This window comes from Thunnus thynnus, chromosome 7 (genome assembly GCF_963924715.1).
Source record: "Thunnus thynnus chromosome 7, fThuThy2.1, whole genome shotgun sequence".
Taxonomy (NCBI): Eukaryota; Metazoa; Chordata; class Actinopteri; order Scombriformes; family Scombridae; genus Thunnus; species Thunnus thynnus.
This window is the reverse complement of record NC_089523.1, coordinates 33,602,613-33,615,307: the sequence shown is the minus strand read 5'-3', so window position 1 is coordinate 33,615,307 and position 12,695 is coordinate 33,602,613.

The window sequence follows — 12,695 nt, the reverse complement described above, 5'->3', positions numbered from 1 at the left end:
CTTCAAACACTAACATGTATTCATACGGATGATAACCACACTGAAATACATCTATATTCAATCAAAAAACAAGATGAAAGCTTCCTGCTGCATTTCTATGACTCATTCCTGTAGATACACTGTAGTACGTTCTATAGAGAGCTACACATCTGACTGTATTTACACTATATACACATTTATAACACTATCAACCATTAAAACTACATAAACACAATAAAACAGTGATGTAATGAAGATCCTCATGTGCTGCCTGTTGTTGTGTTTTAATCTCTGTGTGTCTGATTGATACATGAGTTGTTGTGTTTGTGTGTTTGTGTGTAAAATGAGCAGCTAGTTCTTTTCAGGCATTAACAACAAAAAACCTTTTTTTTCCTAAATTGACCTCATAGTTTTTTAATTCTGTTAAAGTCTCTTGAAAAGTCCGTTTACAATAAATATTCCAGTTTTGTCTCCGATTAAGTTCATTTAAAGATGTTTGTGTTTGTTTCTCAGAACAGAACACACTCACACATAACAGACCATACTGAATATGTAATACATACAGGTGTGTGTGTGTGTGTGTGTGTGTGTGTGTGTGTGTGTTAACCTGCCTGGTTAATCTTGAGTGTGTTTGTCCCCCGTGGAGATGAACTGAAGACAACAAGCTGGAACGGCTGACTTCTGCACAGGAGGTCACCGCACACACACACACACACACACACACACACACACACACACATATTAACTACCCACCTCAAAACACAAACATGGACACACAGGACATGTAATACCCTCCTAACACACACACACACACTCACAAAATCATGCATCTATGATCAGTGTACCTGCTGTAACCATCAGTGTTGTCAGTGTGTGTGTGTGTGTGTGTGTGTGTGTGTGTGTGTGTGTGTGTGTGTGTGTGTGCGCGTGTGTGTATGCGTAGCTAGCCGTTAGCCGCCGGCCTCGTGCTGCTAAGCTTCTTTTACGTCCACAATGGCGACCTGCTGAGAGCTCAGGGCCAATTAAAGCCCCGGGAGAGAGAGAGAGAGAGAAACACCTCCAAGGCCTCTAACCTCGCTCGCCCACTGCTCCCAGTTCAGACTGGCAGCTGGTTCATAGTCAAGCAGACAGACATGAAATATATTCTCATATTTCATCAGGGTTATCGAGGTTTAAAACTACAGCAGAGCAGGGGTTAACCCTCTGGAGTCCAGCTTCATTTTGGTTAAAACATTTTAAACTCCTCATTCTCCTCCCCACATGCACGGTGTCATTTATCCAGCTCAAACTCAGCGATAACTCTTCATTTTGTCATTTTAACAAAGTATAAAGCAGCCAGAAACCCAAAATACAAGAAATATGACACATGTCAATAAAAATGTACAAATCTTTAGTGACAATCACTTAAAATACTTCTATAGAACAGTTAAAGACAGTTTCACTATTCATGCACATAAATACAGCAGAAAAATATGAGAAATAAAACTATAATACAGTTAATTTACATGTTAAGTGACTTTATCTCAACTCATTTTGGTGCCTTTTTCATTGAAGGTACGTTAAAAGAATATTTATGCCTTTAAATTAATGCATATATTAATAATTCACAGTTTTAGCAGCTAGTTTCTAACTTTGTGTTCAGGTGCTTTTATCAGACGGCTGGTAGCAACGAGTGCAAACTTTAAACTTTATTCCACTTTCATCTGAGTTTCAAGTTCACTACAATACAAAAAACTGTATTGTTACATTTGGCGACAACATTAAACCGCTGCCAGCAAAGTAATGAGATTATTTTCAGAAGGAGTGACGGCTAATGACACGTTGCGAACACGTCCAACAGTATAGAGGAGTCGGGTGTCGTCCCGGCAGCGTGCCTCCCTCTGTTCCCTCAACAATACACACTGACACTCACCTGGTGACATCACCGGCTACCTGCCTTCTCATTGGCTGTCTGCAAAGGTCTCAAGAAACTCAGAGAGGTCAGTGTGTGTGTGTGTGTGTGGGTGTGGGAGGGTGAGCGTGTGCCATCAATGAAGCGTTGTAAATGTGTTTTGTTGTGTTTGGACAAAGCGTTCCCCCTGGTTAGTGAGGTGTAAAGAAAAAGAGAGATTTGATATTTCCTCCTGCAAGTGTGTGTGTGTGTGTGTGTGTGTGTGTGTGTGTGTGTGTTGGGGTGGGGTGGGGAAACCTGTATATTATAATTAAGTCTCAGAGGTTTGAATAGTCCTGCATAGTTGTAATGTGAGGATCATTGTGTGTCTTTTTCACCCCAAAACACCAGAAAACCAAACTCCATTCAAAAATCACACAGTTTAAAGATTCCCTGATTATCAGCAAACTGTCACATCCTACCGGGACTTTTTCGGTTTTTAGTTGGACTTTTTGAGGGGCTCTTTCATTTGTGTTGCATTTGTGTTTCCTGGTTTTGGTTTCCTCTGTTTCCCTTGTGTGTTCCTCCTGTGTTTTTTGTGTCACCTGTTTGTTTACTTTAGTTCCTGTTTAATTTTGAAATATTTCCTCCTTGTGTCTGGTCACTTTACTTCCTGTGTTTGTGATTATTTTATGTGTCTCACCTGTGTTTTATTTGGGTCCTGGTATCATCGGATAATTCGTAATTCATTTGTAATTCACAAACCTAAAAACGGTAAATCTGTTATTTGTTTCAAAACAAAAAACAAAAAAATGTTTTTGGTGTCAGAATCAAATAACGAAAAACCAATCAAACCCGGCCTGTTTTTGGTTTTTGCCGATTCGTTTTATCGTTATTCCTTTTTGGATTGAATATCGAGCAGGTCTGCGGACATCAAGCCAATTCGTTTTTGCATTTGAAACCAAAAACGGAAGTCATGTGATCTATTCCTTTTTAGTTTCCCAACGAAAATCCAGAAAACCAAATTCAAAAACCAAATGCAATTTTGGTTTAGAGATCAGGTATTATTGTCAGTTTTGTACGATAGCGGAAGCGGCTACATTAGCCTACCCATGATCCTCAGCGACCGTTGCTATGGCGAAGACGCCAGCGACAGCCTTAACATATAGTCAGTATAACATGATGTAGTACTGCAGATTATTGGTTATGATCGGGATCAACGTACTTTACTGAACATTGAACTGTAAAGAAAATAATGTGTGTTATGGACAAAGAAACAAAGTGTATGAAATATACAAAGGTGACAAGAGAATAAATTAATAATTACATGATGTAACAGTGGAGGTTTAAATGCACAATCTAAAGTCTAGTTTGATGAACATTACGACAGTGAAAGTGTAGGGCTTAAATGAGGGATGTGAAATGTAAAGTTCAGTTTTATAACCCCGTCTTCATCCCGTTTACACACGCGTGGCTGTCGCTGGCGTCTTCACCATAGCAACGGTCGCTGAGGATCATCAAAATTGCGCGGTCTTTTGAATTTGGTTTTCTGGATTTTCGTTGGGGAACAAAAAAAGGAATCGACCCCCTTCTTCCCTCTCCTCGACTCGCATCCAGCCCACTATACACCATCCTCATCAATCCTGAACCCTCTCGACAATCCAAATAAATCTACTTTTATACCGTTCAAACGGCGTGGTCTTTGTTAGTGAATAGAGTTGTGAAGTGGGAGGAAGTGTTTAGAAGATGTTAGTAACTCTGAGTTCAGATCAACATGAAAACTCATCATCAACTCATAAGAAGAACCTACGGCTCAAACAGATCCAGGTTTCAGGATGATAAACTGTAGCGCTGCAGTGAGCCATCAGGGATGAAAAGGCTGTAAGTGCTCATAGTGTTCATCTTTTATTCAGGATGTCTACAATAAGAAATGAGCTTCCATCAGTAACCGTGTGACCTGTTTAGATGTTCTGAAGGCACCGACTGAACCTTCCACCTTCCAATCTGAACATTTTCCTTCTCGGTCAAACAGCAGCAGGTTGAAGTTGTTCTCTCCTCAGCAGGTTCCCGCCACACCACAAACTAATCTGGTTTAATCCCAACAGGAATCCAGCAAACTTAACGCCTCTAAATCTAAAATCTGACCACACAACTTTTCATTACTTCCATATTAGAGCTCCGCGCTAAGACGGCTCGATTTAACACAGCAGTTAATGTCCCCAAAACAGCCCAAAATATCTCAGTGTGTGTGTGAACGTGTGCATGAACTAAAGATTTTTTTACAAAAAAACAAGACTCCAGTCCTGTTAGCGCCCCCTACAGGCTGCAGTGTTCATTACAGCCACAGTATGAAAGAACAACATCCTGAGGATTTAAATGTCAGTTCAGTCAGATGAACATCACAGAGGGAGGTCAGGAATGAAATATTCTCGGTGCAGAGAGTTGAAGGTGAGGTGAAGAAGAATCAAAAGTCCTTCTAGGAGTCATAACTAAGCGGCAACCTCTGGGGCTGTAAAACGAAGCCAAAAACTGCAGTTCCTTGAACGGCCACTTGAGGCTCCAAAAGTGAGTCAATCCCCATAGACCCCCATGTTAAAATGTCCAACTTTACAGCAGAAATAAACATGTTTACAGCCTGGTACAAACAACAGATTTGGTCTCTGTAGCTAATTTCCTCTTTCATGACAACTGTACGGGGGGTGAATTTTTTTATAACTCACCCGTTTAAATTTTATTAAGCCGTAAAGTTCTGCATAATGAAGGACATGGCTGCTTTGAGTGACAGGTCCACCAGCCGCTAGGTGGCTTGTTTCAGCCATTCTGCCCGCTTAAAAAAGCTGTCGTCAGTCTTTCCTTCTTTTCCAGGCTTATAAACACAATTTAATGGATAATTAACTCTGTTAAATCACAACAGTTTGTACAGTACAAAAGAAAACCAGAGTCAGTTTCCACTTTTCCTAAATTACTCACACTTTTTATGATCCGTTTTCCTCCTGAACATTTTCCAATCTCTTGACCTCAACAGCCAGAGGAGGAACACCAGCTCTCCTCTAGATAAGAAAGATGTGAATAAAACATGTATAAAAGCTTTTAATAGAGTTAACATTAACAAACAGCATAGCAAAGATTGAGTAAACCTCTTTTGTCCATTGAGAACTGTGTGATTTACTCCACATAAACACCTTCTTATTTATTCTGTCCTCTGTCATTTCAAGTAGGAGATTCCATACGTCACATTTCCATGAACCGACCCTGATACTCAAAAGAGATGTGCAGAGATCCCAGTATTTGTATTTGTATCTGTATTTGTTGAGGCAGCAAAATTATTTGTATTTGTATTCGAATAAAAGTGGAAAGAGGCTTAAAAATCCTGTTTTTTTTTATTACACTTTTAATGTTAAAAAATTAAAATGATTACTGAGATAAAACTTTACTCATCGCCTCATTGCAGACAGACTTATCTATTTATACACCCATAACACAGAGACAGCACAGCGTGTAACATGTAAGGAAGAACTTCAAGGGCGATTCTTGCTTTGCACTTTTCATTTATTGCCTATTTTTTACAACCTAACTTTGTGGAAAGGAGAAGGGGAACAACAGTTCATGGAGAGTCTTTAAGAGCACTTTGCTTATATCAGTAGCTCAGCTTTATCTCTGGGGAACACCCCCAACAAATAATTTTTAAAATATTTGTATGAAACAAATATTTGTATAAAACCCACTATTTGCCGACTAATGTATTTGTATTCGGGCACACCCTTAATGCCCAACACACACGTACAGCATCTCCCTGAACTCACACTACAGGAGCAGATGTAAGTGAGCTTCTTGAAACATGTTTAATCTCTTCTGTGTCCGTTAAAATGAACAAAGGACTTTAAACTCTGATGTCAGCAGCGGTGGAAGAAGTATTCAGATCCTTTACTGCAGTAAAAGTACCAATACAGCGACGTAAAAATACTCCATTACAAGTAAAAGTCCTGCATGAAACATCCTACTACAGTAAAAGTATAAAAGTATTACCAGCTAAATCTAAACTAGTAAAAAAAAGTAAACTCATTCTGCAGAAAAGCAGGTTATGACTGATACATGAAATAAATTTAACAGTAAATGCATTTCACTGTTGTAGCTGCTCGAGGTGAAGCTAGTTTGATCACAAGATAAATCTGAAGGAAAGAAAAAGAAATAAAGTTCTGCTACATACATTTGGATTCATTTTTCTGAACTTGTCTTTAATCTTTTGCATTTTAGTGAAATATTGGAGAGTTTTTCCTCTTCAGGCCTCAAATAGTTATTTATCTGAAACCATGTGAGGAGAAATGTCTCTTTGTCATCTGAAACATGAAACAAACACACACTGATGTTTTATAAACAGCCACAAGCCACAATACACTGTAATATATATTCTTATTATTATGTTATTTTATGTAAGATTTTAATCTGAAAAGTAACTAAAGCTGTCAAATAAATGTAGTGGAGTGGAAAGTACAATATTTCCCTCTGAAATGTAGTGGAGTGGAAGTATAAAGTAGCATCACATGGAAATACTCAAGTAAAGTACAAGTACCTCAACATTGTATTTAAGTGCAGTACTTGAGTAAATGTACTTAGTTACTTTCCAGCTCTGAGTGTCATCAGAGGACAAATCGTGGTACTCTGAGGGTGACGGCCGTTTTGTAAATCCTAGAAACCTCTGTTACACACACACACAATCACACACACACACACACACACACACACACACACACACACACACACTCCTCTGAAAGACCAACGCAGCCGCCACAAAACACCACAAAACAGCGAGGAGAAAAGGCTGCGAGCGGGGCCGTCGGTGGCTGTTGTGTCTGCAAACCAAATACTGCAGGAGGGGGGAGGAAACCTGGAGAGCTGCACCGAGTGTCTGAACCGCAGCCAAGCCTGAAGGGGCAACCGGCGCGCCAACAACGCCGGTTGTCACGGTAACAGTAGTAGTAGTAGTAGTCGTAGTAGTAATAGTAGTGAAAGAAGAACTATTCAGGGATTTCACGGCAGTGTTTTAATGTTGTGCTCAGTGATGGATCAAACACTGGAAATCCTTTAAAATTAATGATGGATGTTTTTGAAAATTGGGGAATATTTTTGTAAAATTAGGACTTTTTTAGAAAGTGGGAATGTTTTATTAGAAAATGAGAGCAATTTTCATAAAATTAGGAGTTTTGTAGAAAGTGAGAAGATCTTTTTTATAAAATGAGGAAGCTTTGGACAGAGGTAACATTTTTATTTTAAAGACTTTATTGTAGGAAATTATGATTTTTTAGAAAGTGTTTGAGGAATCAGACGTGGTTTTAGGGTTAAAGTTAGAATCAGGTTTAGGTTCAGAGACAATAGATAATAAGGGGACATACACACACAAGGGTTAAATATAAGGAATTCATTTTATTTAACAGAGATAAATTTTGTTTCAGAGAAATAACAACATTCAACAACTGAGACGAGGAGGGAAAATAACCTTTACAGAAAATCAAAATGCCAACAAAACATGGAACTGATTATCAATGAGAGTCCTCTCAAGTATACAAATGTCTGTGTGTGTGTGTGTGTGTGTGTGTGTTCAGCAGTGATGTTTCTTGTCACCGTAGCGATGGAGCGAGGCCAGAGTGTCCCACAGTGAGCGCGCTCAGACCAGAGTGAAATCCACCAATCAGAATGCTGCTGCTACAGTTTTCCTGTCGCAGGGGGTCGCTGGCATCAATCAGGACCTCAGATACCTGCCAATATAACACACACACACACACACACACACACACACACACTTTGTTTACTAGTTGTGTAGAGTCTTCAGTCTGAAGCAGCCAATCAGGGTTCGAGAAGAGGATCAGTGAAGCCAAAATCAAAGTTATGTCGGTTCAGCCTCTCGCTCAGTTTCAGATGTGACAGGTTTAAAGGATCAGTTCACCCAATTACCTGCATGTTTTTGTTTTATGTGTCCAGGTTTGCAGGTTTCTGCTTCCATCACATCACAGAAACAGTTTACAGGGTTTAATCTTCAGTAGAAAGTAGGGATGTGCAGAGATCCCAGTATTTGTATTTGTATCTGTATTTGTTGAGGCAGCAAAATTATTTGTATTTGAATAAAAATGGAAAGAGGCTTAAAAATCCTGTTTTTTGTTTTTATTGCACTTTTAATTTTAGAAAATTAAAATGATTACTGAGCTAAAACTTTACTCATCGCCTCATTGCAGACAGACCTCTACCTATTTATACACCCATAACACACAGACATGTAACACCATGTAATGTGTAGGGAGGAACTTCAAAAGTGATTCTTGCTTTGCACTTTTCATTTATTGCCTATTTTTTTACAACCTAACTTTGTGGAAAGGAGAAGGGGAACAACGGTTCATGGAGAGTCTTTAAGAGCATTTTGCTTGTTTCAGTAGCTCAGCTTTATCTCTGGGGAACACCCCCAACAAATAATTTTTAAAATATTTGTATGAAACAAATATTTGTATAAAACCCACTATTTGTGCTTTGCTGAATAATGTATTTATATTCAGGCACACCCCTAGTAGAAAGTATTGTTTGTATCTTCGGTGAGAACAATAACAAAAACATGTTGATTTGTCTGTGAACTCTCTTTTTACTGAATATAAACGTGTTAGTTAAGAGAATTCACAAAATAATAATAAATAATTATTATAATAATTATAATAAAAAACAGCAGCTGATTTAAACAACAGCTTAAAATACATTTTAAAAGAGAAAGAAAGGAAACTTATAAACAACATTAATTTTAATTTAAAATGAAATGAATAGGACATTAACAAACAATACAAACTGCAGTTATCATTACCATAAACATTTATGTTATTTACTATAAAAACAAACAAACTGTCATTTAAACACACATGTGATGAACTAATGAACAGAAAAAAGGAAAAATGTGGGGAAATGATTAAATATATAAAAATAAATGATGCATTCAGCTCATTAATCAGGACACTCTGTTTTCTCCTATATGATGGTAAATTTGATGCTTTTAATGATGAAACTTGCTGTTACTGTGACACACACACACACACATCAATGTCCTGGAGACTAACCTCACTTTAAAACTAAATCTTTACTGTAAATTTAATGATTTACGTCATGTGAACTCTTTTGGAGGCGAGTCCCCACAACGTAGTAATACAAGTAAACACATGAAGAATCTGGACGTGTGGATTTAGAAAGAAGCTCCTCATCTCTGCTGGAGGCTAACAGCTCCAGGCTACATTAGCATCTACTAGCGTATACACACACCTCAATCTACAATTGCATTGTGGGTAATGTAGGCGCTGCGTTTTGACAAGGAAGAGGAATGAGTAAAATAAAAACAATGATATTTCTGGTTCTGCGGCATTGATTTCCATCCTTTTTATTAAAAAAAACTATCTATTGTGAGTCTGACTGTGTTATAGGAGTGAAATAAATTGAATGCAAACCTGAATCGATTCACAAATCTCACAAATGTATTTTTGTAATAACTTTAGTTAATAATAATAATTGAGGGAACAAATAGACGGTGTACAGTGCAACATATACTAGAGTTTTCTTGTAGTTTATCGTCAAAAAAGACAAACGTTTGGTCACATTTTGGATGTGTTAATAATAAATACTATAATAAGTTAATAATGATGTTTACAGACAGTATTTAGTGAATCTCATCACCCAGAGACTCACATTAATCCAGCACAAATACTACAGCACTTTACTAAACTTCAACCTGTGATGAAGAGAAGTTTCATGTCCTGCAGTCTTCCTCATCTTCTTCTCTTTTCTGCTAGAAACTGGATTATCTGTCTGCAGCAAGTTTCAAGTGTCTGATGTAGAAATTAAGTGAAAACAACGGCTGTCTGGAGGGAAGGAAATCAATCTAAAAACTGATTGGTAATGAGCAAAGTGTTGATTGTTTGTAGCTAATATATAAAAACATGTAAAACCTGCTGATTGACGACCTATTTATTTGTGCACCTGTGCAGGTAGCAAGTGTAGACGGTCATCTTGTGTTTCATGTTGGCTGCAGTTGAGTTTTGAGATTAAACCTAAAAACCTGCACGTCGTCTGTAAAGCTCAGGGGGCGGGACTTGGCCCGCAGCACGCCGCTGTCCGTCAAACTCTGTCTGGGACTCTTTAAATCCAAAATCAGCCGCCGCCGCCTCACGTCAACCTGCCGCCTTCATCTCCTGCCAGGAGCCGCCAACCGCCCGCTGACACACTAATTACAGCTTCATGTTTGCTTTTAACCTCGGTGATGTTTCAGCTGTTACCTTTTTAAGCTGTCAGACCTTAACGTAAACAGATACTGCATGTCAGAGTCAGATTATCAGAAATACTTAGTGTTTCTTTGAAGGATGGACACTAATGTCAGATTATCACTGAGATAACTTTATTTTTAAAGTGTCTTCTGTTCAAACAGATAAGTGCTGCAGTCGTGTTTAGAAGCACAGAGAGTTTAAATGTCACACTGACAGATTTGTAAAGTGTAACTGTTGACAAACTGAGTCAGTTTGTCCGTTTGAGAGACAGACAGCAGATTCGTTCAATGTGAAACTGACAGTCAGATGTTTGTTCGTGTTTTTTATTTCCAAAATCTGACCTCATGGTCCAAACATCATGATCACAGTCCAGTTCTTTAAAAGGGTTTTTTAAATGTCCTCTCTGCACTGTAAAAAAAAAAAACAGTAAAAAGTCTGGCAGCAAAAGTTGCCAAACACTTACCGTCAAATAACAGTAAAAAACCTTTAGTTATTCTACAGAGATTTATTTTAAAAATACAGATATTTACTTTGGACATTGTCTGCATTTTTACAGTCCAACCATTATAAAATAAAGAGAAAATCTCATTGTAAAACATCACTAGAATGTTAAATAAATGTATAAATCTGCACAAAAAATGAAAAAGATTGCAGAACTACCTTAAAATTACCTAATTTAAATGAAGACTCTTGTTTTCATACAGTAATCTTTGGTAAATTCATAGGATTATCCAATCCATCCACAAGAACTCCCCATCAAAGTACAGATTTATTGATGTAAAACACAGAAAAATTATGTAAAATTACATTTAAATTACCCTCCTTTAACACTCATTAATGGTATCTTGAGAGCTTTAAGCTTTTATTTTACGTGATTATCCAATCTATTTACAGTAGATCCCTGGTAAATGTTGGTTTTATACTGTACAAAAAAATAACATCATGTGATGATAGTTTACAAAAACATAATTTTAATAATCGTTACTCTATATAAACATTATTTGACAGTAATTGCAAGCAGCTCTCCAATATATTTACAGGTTTTTCCCATAAATGTATGGGGTTTACTTTGTATAAACATTATTTGATAGTATTTAAAAGCAACTATCAAATATATCTACATACATTTCCCCATTAATGTATGAGGTTAACTTTATATAAACATTATTTAACAGTAATTACAAACAGCTCTCAAATATATTTTCAGGCTTTTCCCATTCATGTATAGGGTTTACTTTATATAAACATTATGTGACAGTAATTGCAAGCAACTCCCCAATATATCTACAGACATTTCACATTAATATATAGAGTTCTGAATGTACAAAAACCAGAAGGTCTATGTAAAAGTACCTTTATATCAACTTTGACACTGAATAAATATATATTTCTCTACTGACATTTTACAATATTGTGCAATCCATTCAATACAGTTCCCCATTTGAGATGTATGAGATTTCAAAATGTTTAATAACCAGAATATATCATAAAATTACCTTTTACTGCTTGCTTTACAAAGTAATTCTGTAGACATCGCCCAAGCCTAGTATACAGGTACATTTTATGTTTCAGATATGAAAGTTTACTATAGAATAAAGCTTATTTGGGTATTAAACTTACTACAAAATTAGTTTCACATTCATTGTATATGAAGCAGCTCCAGACTTTATTCTGGATGGCATCACAAATTTATTTGAGTCTTACGTCTCTGGTTTGTGGCTTTGGGAGAAAGTATTTCATGTTCACAAATATCAGAAGTGGGAGTAAGTTACACATGTGCAAGTCACAAGCAAATCTCAAGTCTTAACCTTAAAGGCTCAAGCAAGTCTTAAATCACTGTGACTCTAACTGTAACTTAGACTCAAGTAAGCCAAGTCAAGTCAATGCTAAACGTCAAGCGAGAAAAGTCAGTTAAGTCACAAGTCAGTCACCATGAAAGAAGCACTTAAAACACGAGAGAAAAGGGTACAATGGCAAGCCATGTCATGAGATGCAGTGTTGGAAAAAAATAGACTTGAAGCTTAAACGAACAGAGCAGCAGAAAAGCAGGTCCATCTCCCGTGCAGCATATGCGCTACGGCTGTCACTTTGAATGAATTCACAGTGCTATGGAATTCGTTCAAATTATATAAAACATTAGCATTATGTAATTTATAGGCAAAAAATAGGAAGTTGGGCGAGGTTGTGTAGCTGCTGGTGCTCTGATTCTTTAGCCTCGCTTGGGTGAGAAGCTAACAGGTGACTCCATTTGTTGCTGTGGTAACGTTACTGTAAAGTAGTTGCTTCATACGAAGTCGGCAAACAGCCTTATCTTTATCAATAATTTTGCCATTGATAGAGTAAAATCCAAAATGCTTACACACATTGCTTCTGAGGTGCGTTAGTGTTGACATGATCCGAGTTTCCTCCAGTTTTCATCGCGCTCTCTCTACCTAGCCCTACGTCATGCAATAGCTCCAGCGTGACAGTGCGGTTTAGCCACTGATCTATATAATGAGTGAGCTAGTGCACACACCTGGTAAAGAGATATTAGGCCTTTCTTCACACCAACACTAACTTAGTCA